Source organism: Cynocephalus volans, chromosome 4 (genome assembly GCF_027409185.1).
Source record: "Cynocephalus volans isolate mCynVol1 chromosome 4, mCynVol1.pri, whole genome shotgun sequence".
Classification (NCBI taxonomy): Eukaryota; Metazoa; Chordata; class Mammalia; order Dermoptera; family Cynocephalidae; genus Cynocephalus; species Cynocephalus volans.
This window is the reverse complement of record NC_084463.1, coordinates 37010074-37020021: the sequence shown is the minus strand read 5'-3', so window position 1 is coordinate 37020021 and position 9948 is coordinate 37010074. Positions and strand designations below refer to the sequence as shown.

The 9948-nt window shown below is 33.9% G+C and overlaps 1 pseudogene; it reads right to left on the bottom strand.

Moving 5' to 3' along the window:
• Positions 1–8163: 8163 nt before the first annotated feature.
• Positions 8164–9105, bottom strand: LOC134375999 (olfactory receptor 5AR1-like; annotated as a pseudogene).
• Between the last annotated feature and the right edge of the window lie 843 nt (positions 9106–9948).

Below are 9948 nucleotides of genomic sequence, written 5' to 3'. Positions count from 1 at the left end.
AAGTAGAAGAAAGGAAATAACAAAAATCAGAGCACAAATAAATGACATTGAGACTAAAAATACAATACAAATGATCAACCAAACAAAGAGTTGGTTTTTTGAAAAGATAAACCGTTAGCCAGATAAACCAAGAAAAAAGAGAAAGGACTCAAAGAAATCAAATCAGAAATGCAAAAGGAGACATTACAACTGATACCACCAAAATATGAAGGATTGTTAGAAACTATTATATGCCAATAAATTTGAAAGCCTAGAGAAAATGAATAAATTCCTAGATACATATGAACTACGAACCATGAACCAAGGAAAAATAGAAAACCTGAACAGACCAATAACAAGTAAAGAGATTGAATCAGTAGTAAAATCTATCCTAAAAAGAAAAGCCCAGTGTCCAATGGCTTTACTGTGGAACTCAACCAAAAATTTAGAGAAGAAATAATACCACTACTTTACCAACAATTTTAAGAAATTGAAGTGAGCAGATTTCTTCTAAACTCTTACTATGGGGTCAGCATTACGCTGATACCAAAACAAGGCAAGGACACAACAAGAAAAACAATAAAACAACAGGCCAATATTCTTGATGAGCATAGATACACAAATTCTCAATTAAATACTAGCAAACCAAATGCAAAAGCACATCAGAAAGATTACACAACAGGATGAAGTGGCATTTATTCCAGGATCCAGGGATAGTTCAACATCTGCAAATGAATAAATGCGATACATCACATCAACAGAATGAAAGACAGAAAAAAATGACCATATTGATGGCTGCAGAAAAAAATATTTGAGAAAACTCAGCATCTCTTCATGATTAGAATTCTCAAAGTAGGTATAGAAGAAAAGTATGTTAATGCAAAAAAGGCTATATGTGACAACCCATAGCTAACATTATTCTGGAACAAGACAAGGATTCCTACTCTCACCAGTTTTATTCAACATGGTACTGGAAGTCTTAAGGTAAGAGAAAGAAAGAAAGAGCATCTAAATTTAAAAAGAAGGCAAATTGTCCTTGTTTGCAGATGACACAGTTTTATACAAAAAGAAACCTAAAGACTCTACCTAAAACCTCCTAGACTTGATAATAAACTTCAGTAAAGTTGCAGAATACAAAATCAACATAGAAAAATCAGTAACATTTCTATACACAACCACCAACTAGCAGAAAAAGAAATCAAGAAAGTAATCACATTTACAATAGTTACAAAAAAAAATAAATGATCTAGGAATAAATTTTAAAAAGCACATGAAAGATCTCTACAAGGAAAACAATAAAACAATGATTAAATAAATTAAAGACACAAAAATGGAAAGATATCTTTTGCTTATAGATTAGAAGAATCAGAATTTTCAAATGACCATATTATCCAAGATGATCTACAGATTCAATGCAATCCTCATCAAACTACTGATGACATAATTTACAGAAATAGAAAAGTAATCCAAAAATTTATATGAAACAACAAAATATACCAAACAGCCAAAGCTATCCAGAGCAAAAAGCACAAAGCTAGAGGCATGACATTCCCTGACTTCAAAATATACTACCAAGCTACAGTAATCAATATGGCATGATACTGGTAGAAAAACAGACAAACCAACTAATGGAACAGAATAGAGAACCAAGAGATAAACACATGTACTTATGGTAATCTGATATTATAAAAAGAAGTTAAGAACACATACTGATGAAAGGACAATCTCTTCAACAAATGATGGGAAAACAGGAGATCCATGTACAGAAGAATAAATCTAGATGCCTATCTCTCACCATATAATCAACTCAAAGTGAATTAAAGACTTAAATGCAATACCCAAAACTATAATACTACTAGAAGAAAACAAAGGGGAAACCCTTCAAAACATAGGAAAGGGCAAAGATTTTAAAAACAAGACTTCAAAAGCATATACAACAAAAGGAAAAATAAACAGATGGGATTATACTAACTAAAAAGTTTCTGCACAACCAAGGAAATAATCAACAGCACAAAGAAATAACCTGTAGAATGAGAGAATATATCGGCAAATTATGCATCTGACAGGGATTAATATCCAGAATTTACACGGAGCTCAAACAACTGAATAGTAAAACTAATAATGATAATAATAATCTGATTTAAAAATGGGCAAATGAGCCAAATAGGTATTTCTCAAAAGAATAAATAGAAATGATCAACAGGTATATGAAAAAAATACTCAACATCATTAATCATCATAGAAATGCATATCAAAACCACAATGAGATGTCATCTCACCCCAGTTAGAATGGCTATTATCAAAAAGACAAAAATAAGTGCTGGTGAGGAAGTGGAGAAAGAGGAAATTTTATAGATTGTTGGTGGGGATGTATGTTAGTACAGCCAATATGAAAATTAGTATGGAGGTTTCTCATACAATCACAGATAGAACTACAATACAATCCAGGAATTCCACTGCTGAGTATATATCCAAAAGGGGAAAAGAAAAATCAACATGTCAGAGGAATACCTGCATTCCCATGTTTATTGTGGTTATATTCACAATAACCAATACACGGAACAACGTAAATGTCCATCACAGATGACTGAATAAAGAAAATGTGGTATAAGCACTTAGCCATAAAAAAAAAGAGTGAAATTCTGCCACTCTCAGCAACATGGATGAGCTTGGATAAAATTCTATTAAGTGAAATAAGCCAGACACACAAAGGGAAATACTGCATATTTCAGTATATGTGGAAGCTAAAAAAGTTGATCTCATAGAAGTAGAATTGTGGTTACTGGAGACTGGTAATGGAAGGGACAAGGGGGATGGGAAGAGGCTGGTCAACTGGTACAAAGTTGTACAGAGACGGGAAGAAGAAGATCTAGTGCTCTGTAGCAATACTGTGACAAATCATTCTATAACTTCAAGTGGGTAGTGCAGAAAAATTTTAATTGTGTTCCCAATGCAAAGAGGTAATGAATGAATGAGGTGACAGATATGCTAATTACCTTGATATGATGATTGCACATTGTATATATTTACCCAAATATCACATTGTACTTCACAAATGTATGCAATTACCATGGGTCAATTAAGAAGAAATACATTAATAAGAAAGAAAGATTTCAGACAGAAGTAGATTAGAGGTCACTAATTAGGGGGAAGAAATAATGGTAAGTTATTGTGTAATGGGTATAGAGTTTACATTTAGCACGACGAAGAATTTTGGACAGAGGTGATGGTCACACAGCATTGTGCATGTAACTAATTCCACGAAATCATATGTTTAAAAATGCTTGACGTGGCAAATGTTACGTTATATATACTTTACCACAAGAAAAAAAAATGGGCAAAGGACCCAAATAGTCATTTCTCAAAAGAAGACGTATAAATGACCAGCAGGTACATTTTTAAAAAGATAAGCATCATTAATCGTCAAGGAAATTCAAAACAAATCACAATGAGATATGACTTCAACCTTCTAGAATGGCTATTATCAAAAAAAGAAAAGAAATGTTGGCCAGGATGTAGAGTAGAAGAAATCCTTGTCCACTGTTGGTGGGAATGTAAATTATTACAATCATTATGGAAAACAATGTGGTGGATTCTCAAGAAATTAAAATTAGAACTACCGTATGATCTAGCAATCCCCCTTCAGGGGACATATCGAATGGAAATGAAGTCAGTTTGTCAAAGAGAGATCTGCTTTCCTGTGTTTACATTACCTTTATTCACAATAGCCAAATAGGGAGTGAATTTTAGTGTTCTTTTACAGGATTAGAATTATATAAGCAATATAATACTATTTCAGCTCTAAAAGCCTGCCATTTGCTACATGCTTGCACATGGGATACATTATGCTGAGTGAAATAAGCAAGGCATTGAAAGACAAATACCACATAATCTCACTTACATGTGGTATCTAAAAAAGTTGAATCTGTAGAAGCAGAGAGTAGAATGGTGATTGCCAGCGGTTAAAAATGGGGAGACATTGGTTAAATGGTAAAACTTTCAGTTAGATAGGATTAATGTGTTCAGGAGATTTATAGATAATTATGGTAACTATAAGTTACTAATAATGTACTGTATACTTGAAAGTTGCTGAGAGTAGATCATAAATGTTCTGACCACAAAAAGATAATATGTGAGGTGATGGATGTCTTAAATAGCTTCACTGAAACAGTTCATGATATATGCATATATTAAAAAATGTTGTATAAAGTAAATGTATGTAATTTTTAGTTGTCAAGCAGAACCTATTAAAGTTGGAAAAAATTATAAAATACTTATGTAAAATAAAAAAGGACTAGATATAAAACATTTTTTGTGTATGACTAAACATTCCTAATATTTGGGACTAAGAAGATAACTTTAATTTGTGGTGCAATGCTGAAAAAGACTAAAATACTTGTTGTGTCCACATACTCAGCAATGTATTAAATTTTTATTTGATTAGAAGCCACAACGAAGAATTATTAAACGCATATCTTTCATACACACACACACACACACACACACACAAGCTGGCCCTCTTTGTAAGCAACAGAAAAACAATTCAGTAGGCCCTTAATTTATTTCATTTATTCTAAAAGTCAGCTCATTTCAAATAGTCAAACTGTATTTTAAGATCCAGACGTGTATTTATTTTTTTATTTTATTTTTATTAGCATATTCATTCTTTCAAATCATGATTTTTCTTTGTGCCCTTTACCCATCCTATCACTATCCCCATTTCTAGTATCCTTAGGTTTGCTCTGACAACTGGATATGGAAAATGTGATTTATATACGCAATGGAATATTACTGGGCCATAAAAAAGAATGAAATTCTGCCATTTGCAGCAAAATGTATGAGGCTGGAGAAAATTATGTTAATTTAAGTGAAATAATGCAGACAAGGATAGAGAAATACCACATGTTCTCTCTCACTCATAGCTGGGAAAGGAGAGAGAGAGAGAGAGAGAGAGAGAGACCATAAAAATATGTTGAACTTTCAGACTTGTGTTTAAACTTCTAGAAAGTTGTCTTCATTTATGCGTGTAGTAGTATTGAGCAAAAATTAAAAAACTTCTTTCCCTAATGTGATTTCATTAAGATTTCTGGAACAACTATGCTATCATTACTTGAACAGAAAAGTTTCTCATAATTAATCCTTAGGGAATCTGACTTCATACAACATCTTCCAATAATTGCATTTCTTTGTCCATCTGTATTCTTGCTTTTGGTTTTCAGTAACAGACTTGTTCGCAAAATAGCTTAAATTTTCTATAACCATATGTAACTGGCAGACAGTCCAAAATTCATTTACGATATGGGGGTAAAATTTGGTCTAAGCAAAAATAAGAGTGAGTCAATCAGATAGTGAATGAAGTAAAAAATCTAGACAAACTCAAATGTTTCCAAAAGGTTTTAACAGAGATTATATAAGATATTAAAATGATTTATTTTGTGTTCCTTATATAAGGCCAGAATAGTAACAAATAATGGAGATCACAAGATAATAGACAAAATGCTTGCTCTCGGTAACTTTTCATTTAGAGGTAGCTAAACACTGAGCATGGGATTAAAATGGAAAAGATGGGTCCTCTAGGGACTCTCTGAAAAAAATAACTTGCAACCTGGGTCAGTATTGATTTAAATTAAACAAGGTCTACTAATTCACATTTATATGATGCTATTTAAGTCATTTAACCAAATATATTGCTATTTTACACAATAACAGAAAGGAACACATTGGTTTTACTGCATATATGTTTGCTCTAGATTTACTTAATCACTATCACAATCTCACAGAACATTCTCACATTGTTTGCTGACTGTAAATCATGAGAGAAAGAATCATTAGAATTACCAAATGATCAATTTGCAATGAACTAAAGAGAGTCTGGTCATCAAATTTAAGTTAAACAAAATGGGCCCAATGGTTTACAAAATTTGATTTGAGTTAGGATTTTATTCAGGCCTTCTGATTCTATACACAAAGGTTTTCGCCTTTCAAACCATTTCCTCAGAATGGTTCACTTGCTGGAGCAATGATTATGAGAGCAGATTGTGATGCCAACATGTAATTATGTTTGTAAAATGGCAGTGCTTTGGATCATGGCAGTGACAGTACAGCCTTCACAAAAGTCACTAAAATATTACTGTTGCAAAATGACCATATAGAATTTGGGGCACAGAAAAATATCCACATGCATGTTTCCACAATGTTGTAATGGAGACATAGATATTGCAGGCAATATTATGAATTGTGCACCTATGGTCACACTCCATGCTAAGATTTACTTTCTTTTTTTCTCTTGTATATTAGAATATAGTAACATTATATGACAGAGGAACAAATACAGATTCTTTGATATTTTAGCACTAAATTTTTCACAAGAAGTAAGAGGCCATGCACACATGGAGAAGCTGCAGTCATCCCCTAGACACAGATATGCATTAGGTTAACTAGAGATGTTAAGTCTTTGTTTGTCTTTTGTTTTGGGGGGGTTTTGTTTGTTTGTTTGTTTTGTGACCGGTAAGGGGATCGCCACCCTTAGTGTGCTGTCGCCCGCACCGCGCTCAGCCAGTGAGCGCACCGGCCAGTCCTATATAGGATCCGAACCCGCGGCGGGAGCGCTACTGCGCTCCCAAGCGCTGCACTCTCCCGGGTGCGCCACGGGGCCGGCCCGAGATGTTAAGTCTTTGGGCCTCACATTTACCCCATATTTACTTATATCCTAAGTGTACTACTTGGCTGCACGAAGAGGATTTTCCACTTTTATGGGACCATCAATTTCAAAAAGTGATTAGTAAAGACAGTCTGAAAGATTGTCTATTCAGTGAAATTGATACGCATTTCTCTTTTTAAAATGTTATTTTTAAATTTAGGATGAAATCGTTCTCACTCAATAGTAGATGGAAAATGACAGCATCTAATGTGAATAAGCTTTTACTATGTTATGTGTGTATAATACGTATTCACCTTTACGACAGCTATATGATACATTTCCTGATTTTTCAAGTAGGAAACTGATGCACTGAAAAATTATTTGATAAAGGGCATAGAGCAAATAAATCGTCAAACCTGAAATTAACTTTGCAGCCTGACTCCAAATTCAGCAATATTAAATTAATTAGTATATAATCCATTGAAATACCACAGTTGTAGATATATTGTAGTCAATATATCTAAATGTCCATAGAGTAAATAGATGAAGTAACCATTAGTATTTATTTACATGAGCTGTCCTGTATATGGAGCAAACTGAAATTAAAGTAATTAAAAAGAGTTTTTTCAATTTTAAAAAAGCACATCCTTTTTCTAAAATTATTAAAACCTTAGGCAAAAGATTACATAAATACAAAACCAAAATATAGAAAAATTAGACCAGGATTCTACATTCCCTTAAAAATTTTTCATTAATTATTTTAAGATATTTTCCACTTGTATGATTTAGTAATTGATGTATTTCATAATTTACATTGTTTTTACTTTCTTTTACCTTTGAAAAGAGCTCAGACTCATCTCCAGATTGACATTCTCAACAAGGAGCAGCTGAAGAGTGGGATAGGAACGGGCACCTCATCATAATTCAGTCTTGAAAATGAATAGAAAATAGAAGATAATTCTCTGCTGGTGAAGAAAATGTTGATGATGAGAACATTCAGATGGTGAATTCGAAGTCTGCCAGTGAACTAAAAGTTGTCACTGTGAAGTCTGACAACAAAGATGACGACATTGATATTCATGCCACTTAAAGGTATGGGTGCAACTTAGCTGAACAGTGTAATGCAAGAAAATTTTCTCCATTATCAGTAAGAAGTGCAACATGTATGTACAAAAGTAAAATGACTTAACATCATGCTATGCTTTATACTAAAATATAAAATAAAATAAAAAAAATACGGTAGAGGTCGCGACTGCAGGCAATGACAATATTGTTGACATGGAAGTTCACAGATATGTTAACATAGTATTTGATTAAGCTGACATAGCAATGTTTTAACACTTAATAAATGAACATCTACATATGTTTATTCACAGAGAGGAGAAATCTGACTAGAAAACACTTGGGGAGATTTGTAAAAATGTGATGACCATCTCCTTCTGCATGTCTGCTAAATTGGAATTTCCTGTAATGATTATAGTCTCACAGAATTGGGATGTGCACATGTCGAAAATACAAACAAATGTCTTTAATTTCTAAAGATTCTAGCACGTCATTTTTTTGGTGTGTCTTTCTATAACTCTTCCCATGGCTCCCTTCACTTCCTTGTTCCTCAGGCTGTAAATGAAAGGAGTCAGCACAGGGCTGATGACTGCATAGAACACGGAGACCAGTTTGTCTCCTTCTGCTGAGTAAAGGGACTTGGGCCTCATGTACTTGATCAAACCTGTTCCATAATATATGGTCACCACAGTCAGGTGGGAAGTGCATGTTGAACAGGCTTTTTTCATGCTCTGAACTGAGTCTATTCTCATCACTGCCATCAAGATACGAAGGTAGGAGACAATAATAAGGAGGAAGGGGGACAATACTGTTCCAGCACCTCCTGTGATCATCATAATTTCCTGCAGGGATGTATCCACACAGAACGCGTGAGGAAGGATGGGCAATTCACAGAAAATATAGTCAACAACATAATGACCACAGAGTGGGAGGATTGTGAAGTAGAGGGGAACCACTAAAGCAAGAAAGCCAGTGGTCTAGGTTCCCACAGCCGGTGCCACACACAGATGAGTTCATGATGAGCAGATATCTCAGTGGGTAACAAATGGCTGCATAGTGATCTAAAGCCATCACTGCAAGGAGGAAGCACTCAGTTGCCTCCAGGAATGAAGAGATGTAGGTCTGAGCAAGACAGAAGTTGTAAGATATCACTTTTCTGCTTATAAGAAAGTTAAAGAGCATCTTGGGGACCACAACTGTGCTAAAAAAAAATATGTCGGGAAAGGTAAGATAACAGAGGAAGAAAACATGGGTGTCTGGAGAGAGGGATCCAGAATTACTAATATGATAGCAGCTGTGTTTCCAAAACAATTTGCTAAGTAGACCACAGAGAACAGGAAGAAGAGGGGAAACTCAGTTTGGGGATGATTGGAAAATCCCACCAGGACCAGCTCAGTGATGGTGCTGGAATTCTCAAGTTCCATTTTGGCCATTGAAATATGCCTGTTCATATAAGAGGAAGGAGAAAGAAATGTCTTATATAAAAATTCTGAAGTCAAATCAGTTCCCATTTACATCAACTTTAATGCTGATGATAAATGTATCTTAAATTGAAATAAAAATTATTATAAAAATTTCTTGGACATAAAGGTGTCCAAATCACAGTCTTCATCATATGATTACCGTGTCTTAATAAATTACAGAAAGCTTTTGGTCTCAAGGTGAGAATTTCACCCACTTATACTTATTATATCATATATACTACCCAGTACTCCTTTATATTTTGGCTAATCAAATATTATCCTCCATTTCTTAAAAATGAGCTATAGGTTCTGTTAAAACAAAGCAAATTTCCCAACATCACAAGCAGAAAAAATTTAGCTTGAAAATAATTCCATTTGCCTCCATTACATTAAAAATCAGGAATGATATTATAGGTTACATTCTGAAAAACAAAAGGCTTGATTTTTTTTTACTTTCCTGATCCATAAGATAAATAAGTTATCATCTCCTGCAAGTGGAATGGCACCTAATTTAATTATTTTGATTATTTTACCTACCTCAATATTAGTAAAAATAATTAGTTAATCTGCCAAACAATTGAGTTCCCAACTGTCTAGTAATGATCTTAGAGAAATAATATATTGGTTTCAAAGCCAGGCTTTGTGACCATTTTAAGCACAGTGTGAACGCCTTTATGGGTTTATGACTCAAACATGTACACATATCTACAGCACTATTACTTCCTGTACTCCTTAACAAAATCTGAATTAAATTACTAGCTTGTGGTGACCTGAAAGATATAGGCTGGTTTTATAAAGAGCAGG